The sequence below is a fragment of the Melospiza melodia genome, chromosome 20 (assembly GCF_035770615.1).
Source record: "Melospiza melodia melodia isolate bMelMel2 chromosome 20, bMelMel2.pri, whole genome shotgun sequence".
NCBI lineage: Eukaryota > Metazoa > Chordata > Aves > Passeriformes > Passerellidae > Melospiza > Melospiza melodia.
Genome location: NC_086213.1, coordinates 12,918,357 through 12,939,857, shown reverse-complemented (window position 1 = coordinate 12,939,857; position 21,501 = coordinate 12,918,357). Strand labels below are relative to the sequence as shown.

At 44.5% G+C, this 21,501-nt stretch overlaps 1 protein-coding gene across 11 annotated transcripts in view; it reads left to right on the top strand.

Annotated features, from left to right (window-relative positions):
- PITPNM2 (phosphatidylinositol transfer protein membrane associated 2) overlaps positions 1–21,501 on the top strand; it is a 123,694-nt gene that overhangs the window by 25,688 nt on the left and 76,505 nt on the right. The window contains exon 4 of one of the 11 annotated variants that reach the window (XM_063173126.1): positions 9,256–9,330. The exons of the other annotated variants lie outside the window; for them this stretch is intronic. The gene's annotated coding sequence lies outside the window, so the exon portion shown is untranslated. The remainder of the gene's footprint in view (positions 1–9,255; positions 9,331–21,501) is intronic. 11 annotated transcript variants of the gene reach the window in all.

The window sequence follows — 21,501 nt, the reverse complement described above, 5'->3', positions numbered from 1 at the left end:
AGCTACTTGCATGGCTTCTTTGGCCATCAGGTTACTGGGAAGAGTGAGCAGCCTTTCAGTGGGGCTGCCTTACACTGGGGTATTTGAGGTGTGAGGCTTTCCCCACTGAAGGCCATGTCGTGGTTGTTGGTTGGCTGTAGAGACCTGGCTGCTTGTCTGCTGCTGACTCATTCTTCCTGCAAAGTCTCTCTTAAAACCACAAAATGTGGTCTATATATTACAGGTAACCAGATTCTTCTTTCTACAGGGAATGATACTTGTTGGAAATCTATTTTGATTAATTCAGAGCATCACAAATGTAATAATTAAGTGATCCTTAATTTCCATACTCATTTGGTGGAGAGATAGCAGCTTCTTTTTTATAACTGGGCTTTGCCTTTTGAAAATACTCTGACCAGTGTTACAAAGAAACCATATTATAGCCCACCCTTAATAGCCACTGATTAGAGGGTCCTTTGTGAAGTGTTGTCTCTTTCTGACATAAATTAATTAATATGGAACCAGCAAAATTCCTATGGAAACAAAACAGAAGTAAATTTAATACCAGATGAGTGTGTGTTTTGGGCTATGAAAGTGATCATGAAACTCATTTCTTAACAGGACCACTAGAAGAACAAACAAATCTGCAGAGATGTGGTTGTAAGCCTCAGCTAGAAATGTATGTTTGTGGATATAATTAAACTTCAGTTAATAATGCATTGTCCTCAGTCTTGGCAGAGAGCTGTACTTGGGCTGTGGCTGCACGTCCAAAGCATTTTTACCAGATTAACTTCCCTGTGCAGCCTGCTCAGGAGCTCTCCAGTGGCTGCTCCGCATCTCGGCTCCTCTCTCAGCTCTGAGAGCAGTGAACCCTTCCCTGTGGCCCTGGGAGGCTGTCACTGTCCCTTCCTCAGGCTGCAGTGTGTCAGGGTGATGCTTCCTGATTCACTTTCTGCATTGCAAATCCTGTTTCGTAAGTAAGCCGCTTCCACCGATACCTTAAACGATTTATTGTCTCTCAGAGCTTTTCTTCACCTGGCAAAAACCAAAATATCATCAGTGTCTTGGAAACCTCTGTGCTGAGCATTGTATGATTAAGCTGTACTTTTGAAGTGACGGGTTTGGGCATATAATTTTCATGACCATCTTTGCTTTCAGGGGTCATAAATACTGGTTCCAGCTGTAATGAAGTGCTGTGCTACTTACTATGTTCTTATCATTGCGTGTGTCTTTTTGTTTAAATTACTAAATCACAGTGGCAATGGCCATAATAATGTGGTTGTTTTATGTCTTGGAACAGGGAAAAATAATTTTATTTAGTTGGAATAATGTAATTGTAACGTGCCTCTGGGTTACAGTTAAAGGGGGAGGTGGTGCAGGTGGCTGCCAAGGCAGGGCTGTTCTCTGGATGATTTTCTGCAGCAAATTCCACAGCCGTGGAGTGGCAGCACGTTTGTTTTTAATGGAACAACTTGTGAGCAAACACCGGGATGTTTATGGTGACAAGGAAAGCACTAGAAAAATAGAGGCCATAAAATCCCACTGGTTAAGGGCAGCACATGGATAATTGGCTCAGTCAGGTGCATCTTGGGGGAGGGATGTGGATCTGGCACAACACTTGAGCTCTTTGCACCTCTGAAGGCTGTCTGTAGGGGAGGCAGCTCTGCCTGGGTGGTTTTGTGAGGCAAAGTGCCAGGGAAGGACTCGGAGATCCTCTGATGGTACCTGCTTCAGAGATAAGGTGTTTATTTCCCCTTTTGAAGAGAAAAGATGTGTGATGGTTTCTTGAATCAGGATGACTGCACCAATTCAGATCTAATTTGATAAATGAAGTATAAAGGCCCAGTGAATGACCTTCTGTAAAATACAAGAGTGCCTGAACTATTTGTTCTCTAAATCTTGCTTCTCATCTCTATATTTCCTGCTCATGCTGTTCATTAGTCTCCTGTGCCTTGTTGTTTTGGGGCAGATAATGGATAGCTGAGTGGTGATGCTGAAAACAAAGCTCCTGTATAAATAACCTGCTTTTCTCAGCATAAATTCTTCTGGGTATGGGGCACATACCCACACGCTTTTTTTTAACATGTATTAGTATTCCTTATGTAGCCTCTTGAATTCCAGTTGATTGAGGCATCTCTGCCCCTGGTGAAAGCTTACACTGCTGTGGCTGCACACGGACTGTGGTTTATTTCCAAATGAATCATGAGGGTTTTACAAGCTGTAAAACTTCTCTGGAGAGCTTAAGGGTGTGACCAGCTTACAAGCGTGGGTGATTTTTGATTTTTTTTTTTCTTTTTTTTTTTCTCTTTTTCTGGTTCAGGGCTGAATATGTCCTCAATATCTGCTTGATGTTTTAGGTTGCCAGCAGGATTTGTTTTTCCTTCACATGGGATGCAGCACAATCCCAGACTTTTGTGGCTGCCTCCAAAGCTTTGCTGGGACTCCCCTGGGGACTTGGTGTAGGGATGATAAAACTTCATTAGTGTAGGTTCCTCCAGCCAGTGTAAACCTTTTATGAGCAATAAGCTTGTGCATTTGGAGAACAAAATTGCTGATTTCTCTGGCTGGACTTTGCTTAAGGTAAATGTGTCATTTTGCCTTTCACAGCAGCTCTTTGGCCAGGCCTGGGGAGGCAGATTTGACCAGTCCAGCTTAGTCCAAACCACTTCTCTCCCAAGCTGTTTGTTCTGCTGGGATTCTGTTGGTGGTGGAACAGCCCTGCAGAGGGGACTGTGGATTGGCAGAGTTGGTTCCCTTGGGCTCATCCCCTGACCTGCTGGACCTGGAATGTGTGAGCAGCCCTGGGGAGAGCTGGCACATCCACGCCTGGCTCTGGCATGTGCTGGGCTGGGGAAATCTGGAAACCAAAGGGTGTTTGCAGTAGTTGGAGCTCTGGATGGGGCCTGTAGGAGCATTTCTTGCACAGTGTCCTGCAGGGCTCATCCCAGGTTCCTGCTGCTGGTCTCTCTGCTCTGACTCAGCCTTGGCTGCCCCAAAGAGAGACTTTCTCCAGAGCAGGGCACTGGCCAAGAAATCGGGAGCTGGCAGTGATATGGAGCTGGCAGAGGACAAACCAAGCTGGTAGGAACTGTCAGGAGCTCTGGGAAATAGGGAAAAAAATATTCCCCTCTTTTCCAGGCATATGCCAAGGGTAGGTGGTTCAGAAGGGGAATACCTGGCACATTATTATGCCAACTTACCCAGCTGCCCTAACAGGATACTTTTGCCAGGAACCTTTGGACCTATTCTTCTTGGTGTAAACAACATCAAATAAAATACTTGTTACTATAAATAAAATGAGTATGATTACCTGGAGTCTCTGGAGGCACCTCACACGGTCAGCATTTGTTCCTTTCTGCCTCTGCCAGCAATTACTGGAGAAAGAGAGAACCATCAGTGAGCACAGGCATCAGCCAGGCAGCATGGAGGCTCATAATAACTTTCTTTTATGATAAAGGAGATATTTTTATAGTCTGAATTTTTTATTTCACTTTTCCCCTAGTGGGAGAGAATTACTGGTGATGATAGTTGGTGGAGCAGCTCCTGTTGGGAAGCACTGAATGGAGGAAGGATTTATTGAAGGGAATGTGTTGCGAATTCCTTTATAACACACATTTTTTCTTTCCCCTTTATTTAAAGAGGTTGTTTATAACTAAGAGACCATTAGCGCCCAGGAGGTAATTTTGTTTCAGCAGTACCTTATTGAATGAAAGCTTGGTAGTCTGTTTCTGGATGGAAGCCTTGGGAACAGCTCCTGTGTAATGCTGTACCTACATTTTTTTTCATTTCTCCTTTTTTCTACTTTAAATTGCAATTGGTGCCGTTCCTTCCCATGTAGTTGAATGAACAGCTTTGTGAAGTACATGTCAGCATTTGAATTATGCTTTTCATTTATTGTAGCCAGTTCCAGGCCTCTCCTTTCACCCCCAGGGTTTCTAGAAGGTTTCTTGACAAATCTTGCTTTTCACCCCCAGCAGCCCAGAGACAAAAACCCAGGAGCTCCTTTGTGTGCTGCTTGGCTGCTTTGCCTGGCTTGCTGATGCTGTTGGAGAAATTCTGTGATTTTTGCAAATGATACTAAAATTAGGGTGTGGCAGAACTGTGCTCTGAGAGTCCTGCTCAGGTTACTGCCCACAGCTCTGCCTCTGCTGAGGAGCAGTCAGAATTTATCAGTGTAAAACCTTCTACACCAAGGGAGTAAACAACACAGATTAACTGGTGCGGGATGCTGAGCGCTCAGCTTCCCTTGTTGTGTAAAGTGGGGTTTGTTACTTCTGGCCTGAATACTGACCTCATAATCCTGTGTCTAAAGCACCTGCCAATCATTCCCCACTGTAGCAGTTAAGAGATAAGAGAGAGAAGTGTATGGCAAAGACTGAGGATCATTGCAAGAGCTGTGTTCCTCTTTGGTTTAAAATAATCTTTCATGTGATCAAAGAAAGGGTGATGTGTTCCTAATTATCTCCACTGTAAAATCTTTTGAGCTGTTGCTGCAGAATGTCTAATCCAGAAACCTCTTTTGGTGATAAAAATGTTGAGGGAAGGTCATGTGTATTTTGCATCTTGCCCCTTTTACCCTCCCTTTAGTTAAAGCATTTGGGATGGAATACACTGAGCTACCCAGGTGCAGAGGATATTACAGATTTCCATATTGCAAGCCCTAATTTTAGCTTCTCTCTGCAGGGTTCATGCCAATATTCACCCACTTGCATTTGCACTTTGGGTCGCACTCATTACACAGTGTGAGCTTCACACATGTGCCACTCCTCCTGCAGAGGGGATTTGTGTTCCTCAGCCACACCGAGGGGTCTGCGTGGGGCAGGGGCGGGTGGGGAGCTGCTCACAGCTGGGCATGTGTCCCTGCAGAGCCCCGGGCTCGCTGCAGCCTCTTGGAGCCGATTGGATGGGAGCAAGGGGAAAGGAGCTCTGTAATTCCCTTCTGCTCTTGAGTGAAGTGGAGAAATGGCTCTGCCTTGCACGTCGTGCACTTTGGCTGTGGAAGGACTCCCAGTCCAATTTGTCAAGGCAGAGACTTGACGTGAGTCCAAATGTACTTGACAATAGTCTCTCTGCTGTCAAAACCTCTCCTCCTCCTGTGATAAAAACACAGCTCCAAGAAACACTCCTCTCCTTCCTTCCTGTGGCTCTTCAGAAAGACTCTGCATCCCAGAGCTGCTCTGGGGAGGAAGTTCTTTCCTGGATTCAAAGCACTTACCCGTTTCCCATTAAAAAGATTTGACAGAGCAGTGCATTCAAAACAAGATAGCCACAGAGAATTTGAATTTATGCTTTCTTTAATTGGCCCACATAAGATTTTATTTACTGATAGTGTCCAAAGGGAGCTGTCGAAACATTGCAGAAAGAGTGAATGTGTCCATTGTGGTAATGTGCTTTTGATAAATGCATTATGGCATAGTTATGAAGTCAGGAAGAAGCCTTAATTACTGTTATGAAGCCATTAGAGTCTAAAGCAGCAATTTCAGCTCTAGTTGCAATTGTGTTTTATATTTCTTCATTGAAGACTTTTGCACCAAAAAACAGTGCTTGTTTTAGAAGGTAATTTATGCCTTTTATTTCCTTTGCCTTTTTAAAATGGTGCAGAAGTGACTGTGATAGCAGTGAGCTCCACAGATTCACATATATTAAAAAATCCCACAACCTTTGTGCAGAGCATGTACGGGGAATTCATGCAGGGAAGTGATGCTATATGACCTGCTGATTGTTTTCTTCTGTTACTCATATGGCAAAAGAAATTACTGAGCTTGATTTTCCCATGATGAGGAAAAGAAATAGAGGGAGAGAGGGAAGGATTGGTCTCTAGGAATCTCATGCAAATGTTCCTGTGGGGTGTGAGGGAAGGAGAAAGACAGGTCTTGGAAACATCTTATTAATGAAAATTGCTTTGGGAGATCAGTCAGTGTTATAATAACCTGCAGATGGGGTCAACAAATTGTCTGTCCCTGGAAACCTCTGTTTTCCACATCATCTGTTCCCCAGCACAGCCAGAATCTCACTTGGATCTCCCCTGACAGCCACAAAGCAAAGTGTTTGGAGCTGACTCTTCTATCAAAAATGTTAGCAAAAAAAAAGAGCTTTGTTTTCAGATGTTTGATCTTTTAATGTTTTAAGTTATTCAGCAAAAGGCTGTTTAATGTTCACTCACCTGTTTTTGGTGCTTTGTACATGTTCTTTCACTCTCGTGTAGCACGTTATTTATAGCAGATGTTAATTTAATGGTGTGAACTTTGTTGCCCTTCAGCACACAAGCATCTTAATTTCAAAACCAAAACTGACCAACAGGGTTGTAAATCAAAGGTTAACAGGCATAACAACACAAAGGCATTGTTTGCTTCCTTGTTATACCGATAGTGAGCTGCTTTCTTAAATGGAATATTTCTTTAGCAACAGGAAGGCTCAGTACAAATTGTACTAGTATGAGAAAGGAGGAATGAGCATTACTTAGTGTTTTTCCAAAGCTGATTGTTAAAATAATTGCAGGTGCAACACGGTAGGGCTGATGGTTTTTCCAGCAGCTGTGGAAGCAGCTGTGGGTGCCTCCAGCCACTCCATGCCAGCTCTGAACTGGCTCTCACTTGGCCTCACTCTGGGCTCCGACTTCTTGGAATAGACTGCCCAGAGAAGCTGTGGCTGCCCCATCCCTGGAAGTTTCTGTGATTCTAGGGAGCAGTGAGGATCTTTGCTCATAAGCTTTGGAAAGCAGCAGTTAAAGGAGCCCTTCCCAAGAGCAGGAATATCCTCAGTGCACCAACCCTCCCAGGGCAGGCAGCGTGGGGGCCTCCACATCCAGCACTGTGGGGAGCCTTGGGTCATGTTTTTCATGCTCAGTCTGGGATTCAGCCCCTTCAGCTGACACTCAGAGATGTCAGAGATGTCCAGAATGTCTGCTCAGTATGTTGGACCAGTTTTTAACTTTCCCAAAGTGTGTTTATCTTTGCAGGGTGTTTTGTGAGGGCTCTGTTCTTAGGACGGTTTTCTGGTTTGATTCCATTACAAGTAATTTTAAAAAAAGGCAGCAAAACCCCTCCAAACTCACCCCCAGCCCCCTCTACCCCAACACTTAACTATTCCAAGGCTGTGTGATTTCCCTCTCCATGTGCTTTCAGCATGCTGAGCTGGGGAAGGTGCTGATGGTAAATATCACCACCTTGTTTCCCAAAGCTGTTGGGTAAGATCTCTCACTGCAGCATCTGAAGCATTACTGGAAATATTCAGAACTGTTACAACAACATATCTGCATAATTTTTCTTTTCCAAAAGTCTTTCCCTTCCGTTAATTTTGGGTGGAAGACACTAATCAGAGAGATTCAGGTGTCAGCAAATGTTCCAAGCTCCTGAATCATGCAGCAGAGAGTGAATGCTGAAACATTCCCCTTCCCTTTGGATAGCAGCATTAATTCTCAGAGTGCACTGGTAGTGCTGCTGCAGTTATCATCATATCTGTGTATTTTCAAGCTGAAGGTGCTTGCAGTTATGATGTTTGTCCTGATTGTCTATTGTTAGAGATGTTCTGGAATTTGGGTTGACTTCTTGAAGTCTGGCACACAGCATAAAAATTCTCTGTGTGCCTCATCTCTGTAGAGTGGCAACACTACAGATTAAACCTAAGTTTTATCTCCAAAGGAGATAGGCTAAGTATTTTTTCCTCTCCAGGGTACTCTACACTGTCTAGCTCTACAATTAAAATGGATGTATCTTTACCTATTTAATATAATACCTATTATTTCCTCTTTGTTTCAAATTTGAGTAATTGGGGGCAGTTCATGCTTCTAATTTAAATGAATTTGTTCACAGCTGTAAGCTTGTAGATGTGTTAGGTAATGTGAAGCTCAAAAGAAACACTGGAAGAGTCCAGAGAAATTTAACCAGATGATTCCTCTGCTCTCCAGGCACAGTTCTGTTGGGTTGCCATCATTGCAGTCAGCTTCACCAGCCTCCAGCACAGCCCTTCCACAACTGTGCATGTATTTATTTATTCAGAGCATCTGGTGTCAATGGCTAACTTGCAGGCTGGTGCTGTTTGACCATTCTGAAGTTTGTTAAAACGTTCCTCAAAAGGCATTAGTGCAGCTGCTTAGTTCTGCATTTCCACTGACAGGGGCTGCCCAGCCTGTCCCTGCCCTGGTGAGGGGATTTAACCAGTTCACCTCTGTCCCTTCCACAGTTCCTGGGAAGTTTCACCCCAGCTACACACACACTCATCAGTAGATGTTGAAACCAGCCATTGTCTTCAGGCATTTGGGGCAAATGCCGCCAGAAAATGGCACAGAGGACAAAAACTAAATTTGCCTTCTAAAATCCTTTCAGCTATTAACTATTACAGATATAATTAGACACACAGGCAAGGACTATTATCCTATAAATGCCTTTCTAGTCTGTTCTGCTTTTGTAACCTTTTTTTTCATCTGTCATGCTGCCTCGCTGCGTTGTTTCTCCTGCAGCCTGGCGTCTCCACCACCGTGTCCCATCGCTGCTCGTGCTTTGCGCTGCCTCTGTTTGCTTTCTCCCTCTATTTACGTCAGAGCTGTCGTCGCTTGGCTCTGCACTGGTGTTCTCGTGAAGCCACCATCACTCACACAAACAGGTGGTTCTTATTGCTGCAGGAAAATGGAGAGCTCCTCTCTGCAGTCACTCTCTCCCCAGGCAGCGCATCTTCTGCCTTTGCCACTTGGTTGATGAGGATTTTTGGAGTTTTTGTTGTGTTTTTGAAGTGCCTCAGAAAGTTGAAGCTTTGTGTAAATTGGTCCCTGCAGGTGCTGGTGTAGGAGGCAGAATGAGTCCCTTGGAGCAGGGATGCAAGTCCAGGCTGGAAAACCTCCAGGAGCTGCCTGGACATGGTGGGAAGGAAAGCCATGGCTTTCCTGTAAGAACATGCCACAGTTTGCCCAAACCAGACACCTGAGAGCCCCTGAGTGGGCAGGGGATGTGCGTCAGGGCCTGGAAATTCACCTGAGCCCTTCCCTGCCTGCACACTGTGGTGTCCTGGAGTGCTGCAGAACCTGGGTGAGGAATCCTCTGAGGTGCTGCGAGGGCACTGGCCTGAAAAACCCTCGTTAGGAACCACACAGCTTTTCCTCCCACAGACAGGACCTTAGAGTGTGGTTTTGTGTGTGCACTTCCATGTGTCTGTGTCAGTGAGAGCTGAGGGTGCTCAGCAGGACTGGGATCCAAGGTACACGGGCTGGGGCACCCACTGAGCAATGCCAGCACCTCGTAGAACAAACAACCCCCCCTAAAATCCACGCTCATCGTTTCCCAGACACAGCTGAGATGCTCAGCCCTGCCCACAGGGAGATCGATGGTGTGTTTGGACTCCCTGTTGCTCTCCGTGGAGGTGAGTGTGTTTATGTTATTTAAGGAGTTGGTACATAATCAGTCTTAAAATTAACTGCCTGCCTGTTGACTTGTCACCCTGTGAATGAAAACACATTGCTTGTAATTTGTTTGACATTATTCTGTCCTGTTGTCAGGCTTCTAATTACATTTAGAACATAACCCAGATGTCTGTCTGTCTCCTGTCTCTCTTTTTTTTTTAATTATCATAATTATTATTGTTATTTATCTTTTTTATTGTCAAACATGGAAGGAAGTATTTCTCTGAAGTGATGGAAGTCTGTTTGTTCCTCTCTGTTTCCAGGAGATTAGGAGGTGACTGCAGGCTTATCTCTTAAAACTGCTCCTTTTAAAAGAAGGTGTCACTTTGGGCATCCAAAATTGCAGCTCCCTTGTGACTTTGGTTTGACCTCCTGTGAACTTTAGGGACATTGAAATATGTTTCTATCTACATGAAAGTAGGTAGAAGGTACAGCTTTCTAAATACGATCACAGTCCCCACCTTATTTATTTTTAAAGAAGAGATAAATTGCTTGTGCTTTTAGAAGTTTAAAATATTAATGTATTTTAATATAACAGTGAAAGAGAGGCGAGGCAGAAGGGGTTGCCCTTTCAAAATGTGCACCAGTGAGCAATCTTTTATGGAAGCCATTGGATAAGCCTGTCATGCTCCTTGCCAACAGTGCCTTTGGATGATTAGCAAAGGAAACTCAAGCTGCTCACTGTGAGGTTTTATTGCTCCAGTCCTATCCTGTAACCTGAATTTTCCTCAAACCACAAGATTTAAGCACCAGAACCACAATTCTTCTATAGAATATTGGGTCACCAATATGACCAAGCCCAGTTTTCCAAAAGTATTAAGTCACTTAAACATCAAAGGGCTGCTACTTTCTTAATGGAACTTCTGAATACTTTAACTCTGTTCCTACTTGGAGAAAACTCTGTTCCCCACTGAACAAGCTCCATCCCCCTTGTGGTGGTTCTTTTTAAACTGCTTCAAGTTTGCAAAGCAACAGGAGTTTGTGCTAACTGTTTCTTGATTCTTGGTCCCTGCTGACTTGAGTTTTTGGTATTATTGATCACCAACTATCCTAGCTCTGAGCTGTGGAGGGTTACTATTATGCTTGGACACTGTTTTCTTAGGCAAAAGAGTCAGATCTGGCTAGTTTCCAGCAGGAGACAGATTTTTCTGTTCTGCAAAACCTTGTTCAAACAGAGCTCATGGTAGGGGAGAAGGTGAAAAGTGTATGAAAGACACAGTGGGCTGCCATAAGGGAGAAAAAGTGGGAAGAAAGAATAAAAGAAATAAAGCAAGTGTTCAATACAACTGATAAGTGTGAGCCTTAGGCACAGAGACTGCAAATTATGCTGTGGTCCCTGCCATTAGTACAAATACATCCCTGATTTTCCCCTCTGCATCCCTGCCCGTGGGATCTTAATGAAGGACAAGCTATGCAAACAAATTCCCTGAACCACTGGTGCCTCAGCTTGAGACGGGCTGTGTTCTGTACTCTGGGCTGCTCCGTGTGCCTGGGATGGTGCTTTTTGATCTGCTGCTGTTCTGATCAGCAGTACTGACCTGCTGTTCCATGGGGTCTGGGCATCTGTCTGTCCTGCCACCTGTGGAGAGGGCTCCTGGCTGTGATGCCAAAGGTTCTTTGAGTCTGCAAAACTGCAGGGACAGAAAGTAAACCTTGGTGTTTTTTTGTGATGGAAGAGCTGCTTCCCCAAAGGGACAGAGCTGGTGGGCAGTGTTGAGCTTGGCTGAAATGCTGCTGGAGAGGGGGATGTTGTCACTTGAAGTTCCTCTCTGATCCCTTCTTGCTTTTGTTGGCAGCCAGCAGTTAAAGGGGGAAAAGGCATTTCTGGCTCTGGGCATCTGGGCTCAAGCCTGGCTGTCACCTCAGCTGCCTCTGAAGATCTTGGTCCTTACAGGAGCTGACAAACAAGAATGAATTGGTGACTCACCAGCACAATAATGTCAGAAATGTTAGTTTTATTTTGCTGTGCCTGCATGTTCTTCAACCTGTAACTATTTATGCATTTTTTAGCCTGAAGAGAGGCTCTTGTGTCCATGTAGAGCAGAGGATGAAAATGCAGAGTGGGTGATTTTGGAAGACAGGTCTCTTTGGTACAGTGGGATGTTGCAGGTGGATGGATGGCTTGGCTTTCACCAATATGAGGAGGATTGGCAGAGCTTGATTTTAGTCCAGGTGGTTGGTGGAGCAAAAAAAGGGTTTCTCTAAAGATCTTGTGTTCGGTTTTCTCTCTTGTTTTTTCTCCTGAAGCAGCACAAAGGAGAACTCTGTTAACTACCTGTATTTGAGATCAGGAAAGCTCTGTCCATGTGTGTTTTCACGGATTGGGGCTTTAAGTGACAAGTTAATTCTCAGATTAAGGAGGGGGAAAAAATCCTTGGAACAGCAGTGAAGCTATGTCAGTTTTGGGGAGGGGGAGAAAAAGATCTTCATAGAAGAGGAAAAATATGCTCATTTACAGTTCAGCTAATGAAGCAAGAAGTTAAGAAGATGTAACAATATACATTTATTGAGTTGTCTTTCTATTTATTAGTTACTGTGTTCACTGAGCATGGTTTCCAGGGGTATGGCTTTTATTTCTCTTCAGTGATGAGAAGTTATCTTAATAAATTAAGGGATCTATTAGCAGGAGCAGCTGTGTGTTTTCCAGCCTTCAGCCAGGCCCAGCTCTCGAGGATGCCTGAATCCCCTCACGTTTCTCTTTGAGCACAGAGCAAAATGTGCATTGCTCCTGGGTGTGAGCATGTCACACAGGTCCCTCCTCAGCTGTGGGGACTCTGTTCTGTCCCTTGTGACAATATGCTCAGTGTCTAAACTGTATGGATTGTGTGAGTGGTTTTGATTTGGTTTTTATTTCCCCCCCTAGTTTGACTTTCCTTCTCCTTTTAGTCGTTCTTTCTTGTTGTTCCACAGTAAGCTTGGATATTAATCATATGGTATTCAACCTCTCCCACTGTGACAATAACAGCTGCTTGATCATTTTTTTGTAAGAATTTTTCCTTTACAACTGCAGCCTTCCAAAAAAAATCAACCAAAAATACCCCAAAGAATCCAACCTATGAAAAACCCAGGAAGGCTTTGAAGAAATGTCAGTGTCATTTAAATAAGTAACACACACACTCAGGCTTTCTCTCTGTACCTGCTGTCTAATTTCCCTTCTCTCAATAGCTCTGACTAATCCTGGGATCTTTCCCTGTAGGAGCTCTGCTATTTATGAATAGAGCAAGTCCTATCTGTGGACTCGTTAATGCTCAGAGTACTCAGATTAACAATGTGCATAAATAGCAGGGAGCTGAAGGACCAGGTCCTCAGAATAACAATTGGGAGGAGATGACCCTGTGGAATATGTGATGAAGGAAACAGCTTTTGCTGCCCCCCCTGAGGGTGAGGGTGTGTTCTGTTGTGGGACTTGCCATGAAGAATCAAGTTCAGCATCCAGAGATGATCTCCTGAATTCGGCTGATCCTGACAGGGTATTTTTTTTGAAATGGTGCTGAGGGCATCTGCAATAGAAACAATGATTTTTCCTCTTACTGCAGCCCTCCTGTGTATGTTCACATCACACTTCATGTTCCCCTCTCTCCCTGAGCTATAAAGGAGAAAACAAGAGTGCTGTTAACCTGTGTAGTGCTCCTCTGGAAATGGAGAGCTGCCTCTCCATCCTCACCAGGAGCAGAGAACAAAGCTGCACCTACATCCTTTCCTGACAAAGGCTTCAAGTGCTTTCCAGCCCTTCAGTGGATAAAATCCTTGGAGCACAATGCTGTTGCTTATTTAATTACTGTTACTACCTAGTGTGTTTAGGGCAGCAGTTTAAGTGTAACTGGCATAAGGGATTTGCTAAACTCATTACTCGTTCTGCTTGTAACAATTTCTGTGTCTCCCTGGCCCTTCTTGGGGAAAATAATCCACTTAAAACATCTTGAAAGAAGGGCTAGAGGGAGCCTGCTGAGGCCAGGGCAATTCAAAGTATGTGGTGGCAATGTTGATGCTCATTTTCTGCTGTGTGTCTGGAGCTCCTGTTAGCATAAAAGATTTGATACACTGGTTTCAGTGCAGAATAAGCATAAAGTGCCCTTAGCTGTGTTTCCAGGAGGCAGCTGACACACGGAGCTTATCTCTGTAACATTTCAGCAATGATAAGGCATCTGTAGCTCTTTCCATGACACAGTTTAGTAAATCCAGCAGCAGCCCTTTGCCTGACTTGCAGAGATGTGGAGCTGCTTTTTGAATTGGCTGCACAAAGTGATGTGTGATGAGCACTCTAAAATTGGGTCATTTATTTATCTGTTAAGTGTGAACTCTGATTTCAGTCTCGTTGGGCTCTGGCTGCTCGGGTTCAATCTTCCTTGGTCACCCCTGCACAAGGATTTGCTTCACAGCAGGGACAGAGGCCAGGACGTGCCACTTTTTGGTCTTTTGTGTAGGTAGCGAGAGAAATGTGCTCAGGGACAGGGTGCTGCCAAGGCAATTCAAACCTGACTGGGAGCACTGGTGGCTCAGCTTGGTGTTGGGCAGGTGGGGCTGTTCTCATGCCTGTACTGCAGTAAAGATCAGCATCTCCTCATGGTATTTCTGGGACTGTCACGAACTGGTGCAGCTCCATTATTAATGTTGACCTTTTCCCTGCCCGATGAGACATCCATCTGCAGCATCCACTGCAGAGACTCAGGAGAGCAGCATCCTGATACCTGCTGTCAAAACCAGTCTCTTTTCCCTCGTTGTGAAGCATCTCTTGTGATGTTTTCCACATGGCAGCCCCAAGTATGTAAAGACGTGTGTGTTTTCTGTGAACACAGCTGCTGCTCTTGACCCATCTGCCAGGAATTCTGCTCTTCAGACACAGCTTGCTTCCTCCTGGTGTCTGTCTCCCTGTTCTTCCATCAGAAACAAACATTTTAACACAGCTTTGCTTAATGCAAAAGAATAACACACTCTCCTTTTAAGGGCATGGTTCAGAGAATGAGTGAATGCAAGGATGGGCTGAATCTCCTGTCAAATGGGTGGTTTCATTTGGACAGCTGTATAAAGTATTTGCTGCTGTGGAAAAACTCTTCTTCTACTGCATAAAAAATCCCTAAGCAAGTGTGTCTGGGCAATGCCAAACCTGGTTAGTGTAGGGTGAAGCTTCTTGGGAGTCTCTGTCCTTCCTGCTCAAAAGAAAACTGAGCCCATGCTTCATCTTTAATTGAGTTGGGTTTTGCTCTGCCAGATGAGCTTTCTCAGCAGCACAACTAATATTGGGACTGGAGAAAAACCAGCAATTTGTTTTACTTTTGTAAGGAGGGAACAAAGAAAAAAATATTTAAAACCCCTCAAACAGAAACGTAAGAGCAAGCTGCTTTTAAAACACCTGCCTCTCACCTCTGCTAAAATGGGGGATGTAACTGAATTACAGAGGGCCTGGATCATGCACTCAGGAGTCTTTCCACACCATGGTCATGGTGCTGCCAAGGGTGTGTGCTCATGAGATGTCCTCTGATCCAGTTAGAAGAGCTCTTCCAGGAACCATGTCATTATAGAGTTGGAAATTCTGGAAGCTGCTGTGCACTTCTCCTCTTTGTGCTAAAAATGTCTCTGGAATGAGCCCTGTCCTGCCTTGGCTCTGCTCCTGCTGGTGGGCACAGCAGCCTGCCAAGGGCTCCTGTGCCCTCCTGGTGCCCTGGCCCTGGCTCTGCAGAGCTGGACAAGGCCTCTCTGTCCTGTTGGGCCTCTCCTCCCTTCAGGACCACCTCACTGATGGAGTGATTGGTTCTTTTTCACCATCAGGATGGGCCTTCTGATCTTTTCATCCCAGAGGTTAAATGTTTGGTGTAAACACGTCTGCTGTGGTCTGTAGGTCACATTGCCTGTGCCTGGCTCTTAACCAGCAGAGCATCTGATGGAGATTGGGCTTTCTGATTTGATGGGAAATAGTGACAGGCACAGGAGGAAAATCAGCTGCAGCCTTTGGGCTCTCATTCTTTGCTGTTAGGTGTTTTTATTTGTTTGTTTGTGTTTACTTGTTTGTTTTGCTGTGCTATGCCCTGGCCACTCTGCTTGGCCACCACTGGCATTTGATAAATGTGTGCTCTTTTAAAAGAGGAGCATGTTTGAAACTGGAGTAGCAGCTTCTGAAATTGATCCTGTGCTGCAGTCCCTCCTGTGAAGGACCAGGATGGGCAGAGGAGCAGCCTTCATCCCTCAGAAGAGATTCCTCAGTGTGAGGTTTCTGCCCTAGGATGTTGGATCTGATGCTGCCGTGTCCAGAAGACATCTGGGCCTTTTTATTGTAATTATATTTGTGTATTCAGACCAATTTTGATGGTTATGAAGGTTCAAAAAAATCCCAGAGATCTTAATAAGCTAATTCAGTAACTGTTTGTGGCTTTTGTTGTTCCTCTTTGTTGTGAGGACAGAACTGGTTCTTGCTGATGAGTGCTGCATGAAAATTATATTATTAGTAATTACTGGTAATTTCTTGTCTGGAAGCTTCAGGTTTGTGGGAGCACTTGAATTTGCTTCTGTATTCCCTCTGGCTTGGCTGTAGCGTCTCACAGTACCTCAAGACACTTGAGCAGCTCCCTTTCCTCCATGGGAGCTTCTCACACCAGTTCTGGGTGGCAGAAGCAGTTCCCTCTCTGTCCTGGTGTGGATTTTCTGTTTAGTCAGGGAATCACTGAGGTGCTGAGGCTTCCCCCAGGTGAAGGGAGCAGCTCCAGCCCTCGCTCATGAGGGATGTCAGTGCAGGGTGAGGGCTCAGGGATGAGGGGGAAGGCAAAGAACCAGAAGGTGCTCCTACATTTCCCCTTTAAAATTGTAGTTTTGTTTTAAATGTGCTGTGGTAACACCGTGGTTTCTGTCAGCTGGCAAAGTGAAGGATTAGTCATAGAGGTTTGTTTTGTTTTCTTCTAGGGAAGCTGGCAGAAAGGTAGAAAGAAAAAAGTGCACCATTAAACAAAAATCCCTGGAAAAACAACAACCCTAAACCAGCAGCTCTTCAAAGAAAATGACAGTATTGCTGTGTTTGCTCTTTATGGGGAGCATCACCTGCCTATGGTGTCTCAAGTCCTTTTAGATTTAGATTAGGGATATTCCTGATTTTTGAGTTATGCATGGAGACATGCATTGGAGGTAATTGTACCTGGCTTAGCTAAGGAAATAGGAATAAATGTAACTACTGCTTAATTCTCCACTTCGAGAGTTACCTTTACTCCTTGTGCCAAATACTGAGTTTTTTTTCTTCAAAGATCATCATTGGAATAGAAACATTTTTATCCCTCTCTGAGCCTGAGATTAATAGAGGAGGACTTCTTAAAAGCTGTATCTTCTGTTTTGATTTGGTTTCCAACATCCTAATTACTTCTCCTTCCAGCCATGCCTCTGTATCTGCTTTCCTTTCATCTTCCCGGCTCTGGTTGGAGCAGCCTTAGAGCAGAGAAGGGAGAGCTCCTGGCTGTAGGTGAGATCACAGCGTTGGCAGGGAGGGCCCTGGCTGGCACCTTCCAGGCCCTGCAGCCTGGGCACGCTGGGCACTGCAGCTGGAGTGGGGCAGCTCGGGGTCACCTCAGACTGCTCTGGCAACGGCTGGTGGGTTGAGATTGCCTGGGAATAAATAGTAAGTAAACCCTGGATATACTTGGAGAGGCAGTTCCTGCAGATGTTCCAAGCTTTTGTGAAAGGAGCAAGCAGGAAAAGCAGGGGGGCTTGCACTTTTTTTTTTTTTTTTTTTTGTTCCCCTAAGCTGTACTAAGTTTATCCACATTTTCAACCTGTTTGTTTTGGATACCCAGCTATTCTTAATAAACACCTGATTCCTTCCTGCATGGAGATGCTGATGGGGTGGGGACTCTGGGGTATAAATCTATGGCTCCCGTGTCCAGGTGACAACTTTGATTCCTCATGTCAGCATCTCCTCATGACTTCTTGCTCAGGAAGGTCAGTAAAGCTCAAGAGCAAATAACTTGTTTCCTAAGCAATGGAAGGTTCCTAAGCAGGTTGAGTTTATATTTGTAGCTTTGTTTTGAATGTTGTTGTTATTGGCTGAAGAAATGCTTGTGCTCCTCTGGTGCTCTGTGAACTCAGCTGCTGTGGTGCCCTTCAGTGCCTCTGCATTCAGAGTGGGAGGAATGCTTGTTATTCTGTGTGATGGAAGGGCCTGGCTGTTCTCAGACGCTGAGATGTGTAAAACCTTCAAACGCCAAAATATCAGCAGGGTGATGCAAAACTTTCCTCTCGACCAGATAAGTGATGAGAGATTTACTCTGATTTGTAAAATAATAATTTCTCACTGGTTACTTTGTGTAAACTTTGATGGGTGTTTTTATGAATTGATTCTCTTGCTGCCCCCTCCTCCCCCTGGGGAAAGTTCTTTAGCAGCACATGGAAAATGTGACTGACCCACAAAGGTCAGATTCAGTCTACCCTTCTGCTTTTCTTATCCTGCTTGTCAGACAGCACAACTTTCTTGCTTTATCTCCTGTCCAGATCTGGGGTTTTGTCTGTATTTCTCTTTTTTTTTTTTGTATGTGTGAATTTTAAATAGAATTTCTATAAAATATGGTGGCAGTAGAGCTGTTCCCTGAACGTAATTTACTGTGCTTTATGGCTCCTGCTGATCTTTTTTTAGTTTCTTGCTAGGGATGATATTGATTGGAGTACAGAGTTTTTTTGTAGCTGAAGGGAAAGGTTATGCTATTACAGATTATATATAATTTTTAAAGACTGTCTTACAGTAATAGACACATACAGGCAGTGATTACCAAAACTCATTATTAAGTAGCTGTAAAACCTCTAACAAGATAAACTGTTTAATGTATTGGCTGGTTAGTGTCTTTAGCCCTGCCTTTGATGGCGTGGTAGGTACAGTGTATATTTAGAAACTAATTCCAGAAAAAAACCATCTGTCAGACTAAAGATTTTGTCAAGACCCGAAAAAACAATCCTGTTTTTTATTTTTCTTAAGCAGAAAATCATGTGCTCTGCATGAAAGATGCTGGTAAAGCTTTGGGGAGAAAACAGGGTCAGTGGGTTCATAAAATCCCAACATCCCAGGAGAGGGAGATTCACATGGCATTGCTGGGATGGAGAACTTGGATGAGCAGAAGAGTGTTGGTGTCCAGATTCACTTCCAAACCTCCTGGATTTGGGCTTGGCTTTTATTTCTGGCTTTGGTAGTAGAGCTCAGGGCTGTGCTGTGGATTGAGCTGAGCAGCAGGCACGCTGTGGATGTTATTCCTCTGTCTGGAAGGGGTTTGGAGATGCATCAGGCATCTCAGGGAATGATTCAGTTTGTAACAACCAACCTCCTTCCATGCATGTTTGTGCCTCACCTGGTGGAGCTGCCTTGCTTCTGCCAAGCTCTGGAATATTTCTGGTTTTCCTGAACATGAGCAGAGCACCCTGAGTGATTTAAAAGCCATTGCTAAGCATTATTGTCTTTTTCTTCCCTTTTCTTCTTTTTCTCTTTCCCTTTTTTTCATGCCACACAAAACCACTTGTCTGGAGTAGGGAAGTGTGTGATAGAACATTTAAACTTTAGGTTTTTGAGATTTTTTTTTTCTGTCAGTGGCCAGATAGCTCATTAGCTGAACTTGTGTGCTCTTGGTAGTAATATGGGTTTGTTAGTGGATTTTTTTTTTCTTATAGGGATGTGTAAATGAATGAAAGAATCAATTGCTTCTCTTGAACATCCCAATATTTATTTGCTTAACTAATGAGGAAAATGTGCATTCTGAAAGGCTTCACACACACTAAGGAAAAGTTAAGGAAGTTCCTTTATTTGTAGTGACTTTTAACTGCAAGAACTGGCCCATAAGTAACAGGGAAAAAGTTGCTTCTAATACCCAACAATTTGTCCTCTGAAATACCACTCCTGGGAATGTGTGGTTATTCCCATCAGGCAGCCTGAGGGATCTGGAAAAAAGCTTTATTGGCATCAGTTGTGTGTTACCTGTGTTAGCCCTGAGTGCCTGAGACTGAGGAGGAACTTGCACATGCAGATTTTCTTCACAAGAATTACAGATTTCACCATGTGTGTTTTATCTTGTCAGTTTTTTGAGGCTTTTCTCTTTTCCCTCCGTGGTTTCTATGGGAATGTCACGAGTTTGGGTGGTGTGTGTAACTCTCCCAACTGCAGCACAGTCTGTCTCTGTATTGCTTAACTTTTGGGGTTTTTTTTGTGCTCATTTTGTGATGTAGGACAAGAGCAGAGGATGTTTGACATTTAACTAGGGGTTCCAGTTACAGGGATGGCAGTCACAGATGATTTCTCCATCGTCTGGAAGTGAAATAATTAAATCAAAAAAGCACAAACCATTGTTTCCATGCAAGCTTGAGGATAGACCTTTACCATCCCCAGTCCCCTGGGGTGTGATGCAAGCTGGGAGCCATCCCAGAGCTGGGAAATTGGTTTGGGGAATGAAGGAGAAGAGAGATTTCTGTGGCTCACCCCAAGAAGGGCACTGTTGAGTGGAAGGTCTCTACCACCTTTTTTCAGAGAAACTGGTATGTGCTAAAACATCTGAGGGAACTGGGAGTGTTCCTAACCCTGGGCACAGCACTCCATGCATTTAAAAATAAAAACTGCTGACATTTCTTTCAGCTGTCCTTAGTGTGAATCAAAGCACTTTCCAGTGTTTCTCAGCACTGACAACGCCAGGCTGGGCAGCAGGGATATTTTAGCCCTGCATACAGGATTAGTGGTGTCTTAGGGAGGGAAATGAGGCACCTCTGTTCCAGCAAATGAGCAATTTACTGTTCAGAGGAAGGTCTGGTGCTGCCTGGCGGGTGGGTCTGTGCTGTGCGAGGCTTTTGATGTGGGAATGCTGTCAGTCACCTGCAAGCTGAGGAGCTGCAAGAGGGTTGGACTTGCTGGAAACTTTGTGCTCATTTGCTGCTCTGCCTCAGGGAGCTTCTTCCGAAGAGGTTGTGTGAGTGTCTTTGGGTGTAAGAACTGAACTGCAAAGGAATAAAGGAATTTAGTTAACTAATCCCTTTCCCCTTTTAGAATGTGATAACTTCAGTCTGAGGGCACCCCAAACCCTAAACAAGGGGTTCAGGTGGGATTTTGGAGACAGCTGCCCATGGTGCAAATACCAATCTTTGCTGATTTCTCTCTGTTTTTAAAACGTCTTTATGCTCCACAGCTTTCTGGGTGCTCCCCTTGCCCCTGGTGTGGCAGCATTTCTGCAGGAAGAGCTGTTGGGCCGCTCGGGGTGAAAGATGCAACAGGAACACAGCAAATGATCCTCTTTGTCCTGGGATCACCCCTTGTGCTGCACCCAGACCTTGTTGGTTTGGGTGGGGAGGGTGGAGGAGCCTCTCCCAGGAGGGTTTTTGAACCCAATTACAGGAACTCTGTTAGGGAACATGGCTGGACGTGTGGATAGCTCTGGAGGTATTAATGCAGGCTTTTACCACATCATCTTAGCAAACCATTTTCTCCAATAAATGTGACAAGCTGACATGGGGCTTCCAGAGGAGTTTGTCCCTGAATCCTGGAGGAGCTCAGCACTGGGAAGTGATGGGGAGGCTGACACTGCTGTCTTGGAAATCTTGGAGGTGATTGCTGGGGCGAGGAATATGAGAAAATTGCTTCCTTCTCCTTCAGATGTGTGCAGTTTGTAACTGTTTGGCTAATCTGATTATCTCATCTTGCCTGGGATGACAAATGGAACAGATAGCTGTGCTCTGCTCAGTTGGGTCCTTTTGTGCTAAAGGAGCATGTGACCTTATTTTGAAAGAGTAAACTCCTACAGGAATAAATACTGTAGAGAGAAAAATGCTGCTTTCTCTACTTTCCCCTGTGACAAGCTTCAGAAACTTGTCCATTATGCTGTAAAACAGTGGAGTTATAATCTGTCTGTCAGCATGGAACTGGAAAATATTTTCAGCTCAAAATAACCTCCACAAAGAAAATAGCTTCCATGTGATCCCCTATTCAGAGGAAAGCTACTGGACTTTAGTCCTAAATAAAGATTCCAACCAACTTTGGTGCTTTAAAGAGCAGTGGTGGTTGTCCTGAATTTGACGTTACCAAGTCCACTCTCCTGAACAGCCTTTGCTTTGGTCAAGTCAACAGAGCAAGTTTCACAGTGGCTTCTCTTTGTTGCTGGTGCTTTCAGTCGCTTTGAGAGTGGCTTCAGCAGTGTGAA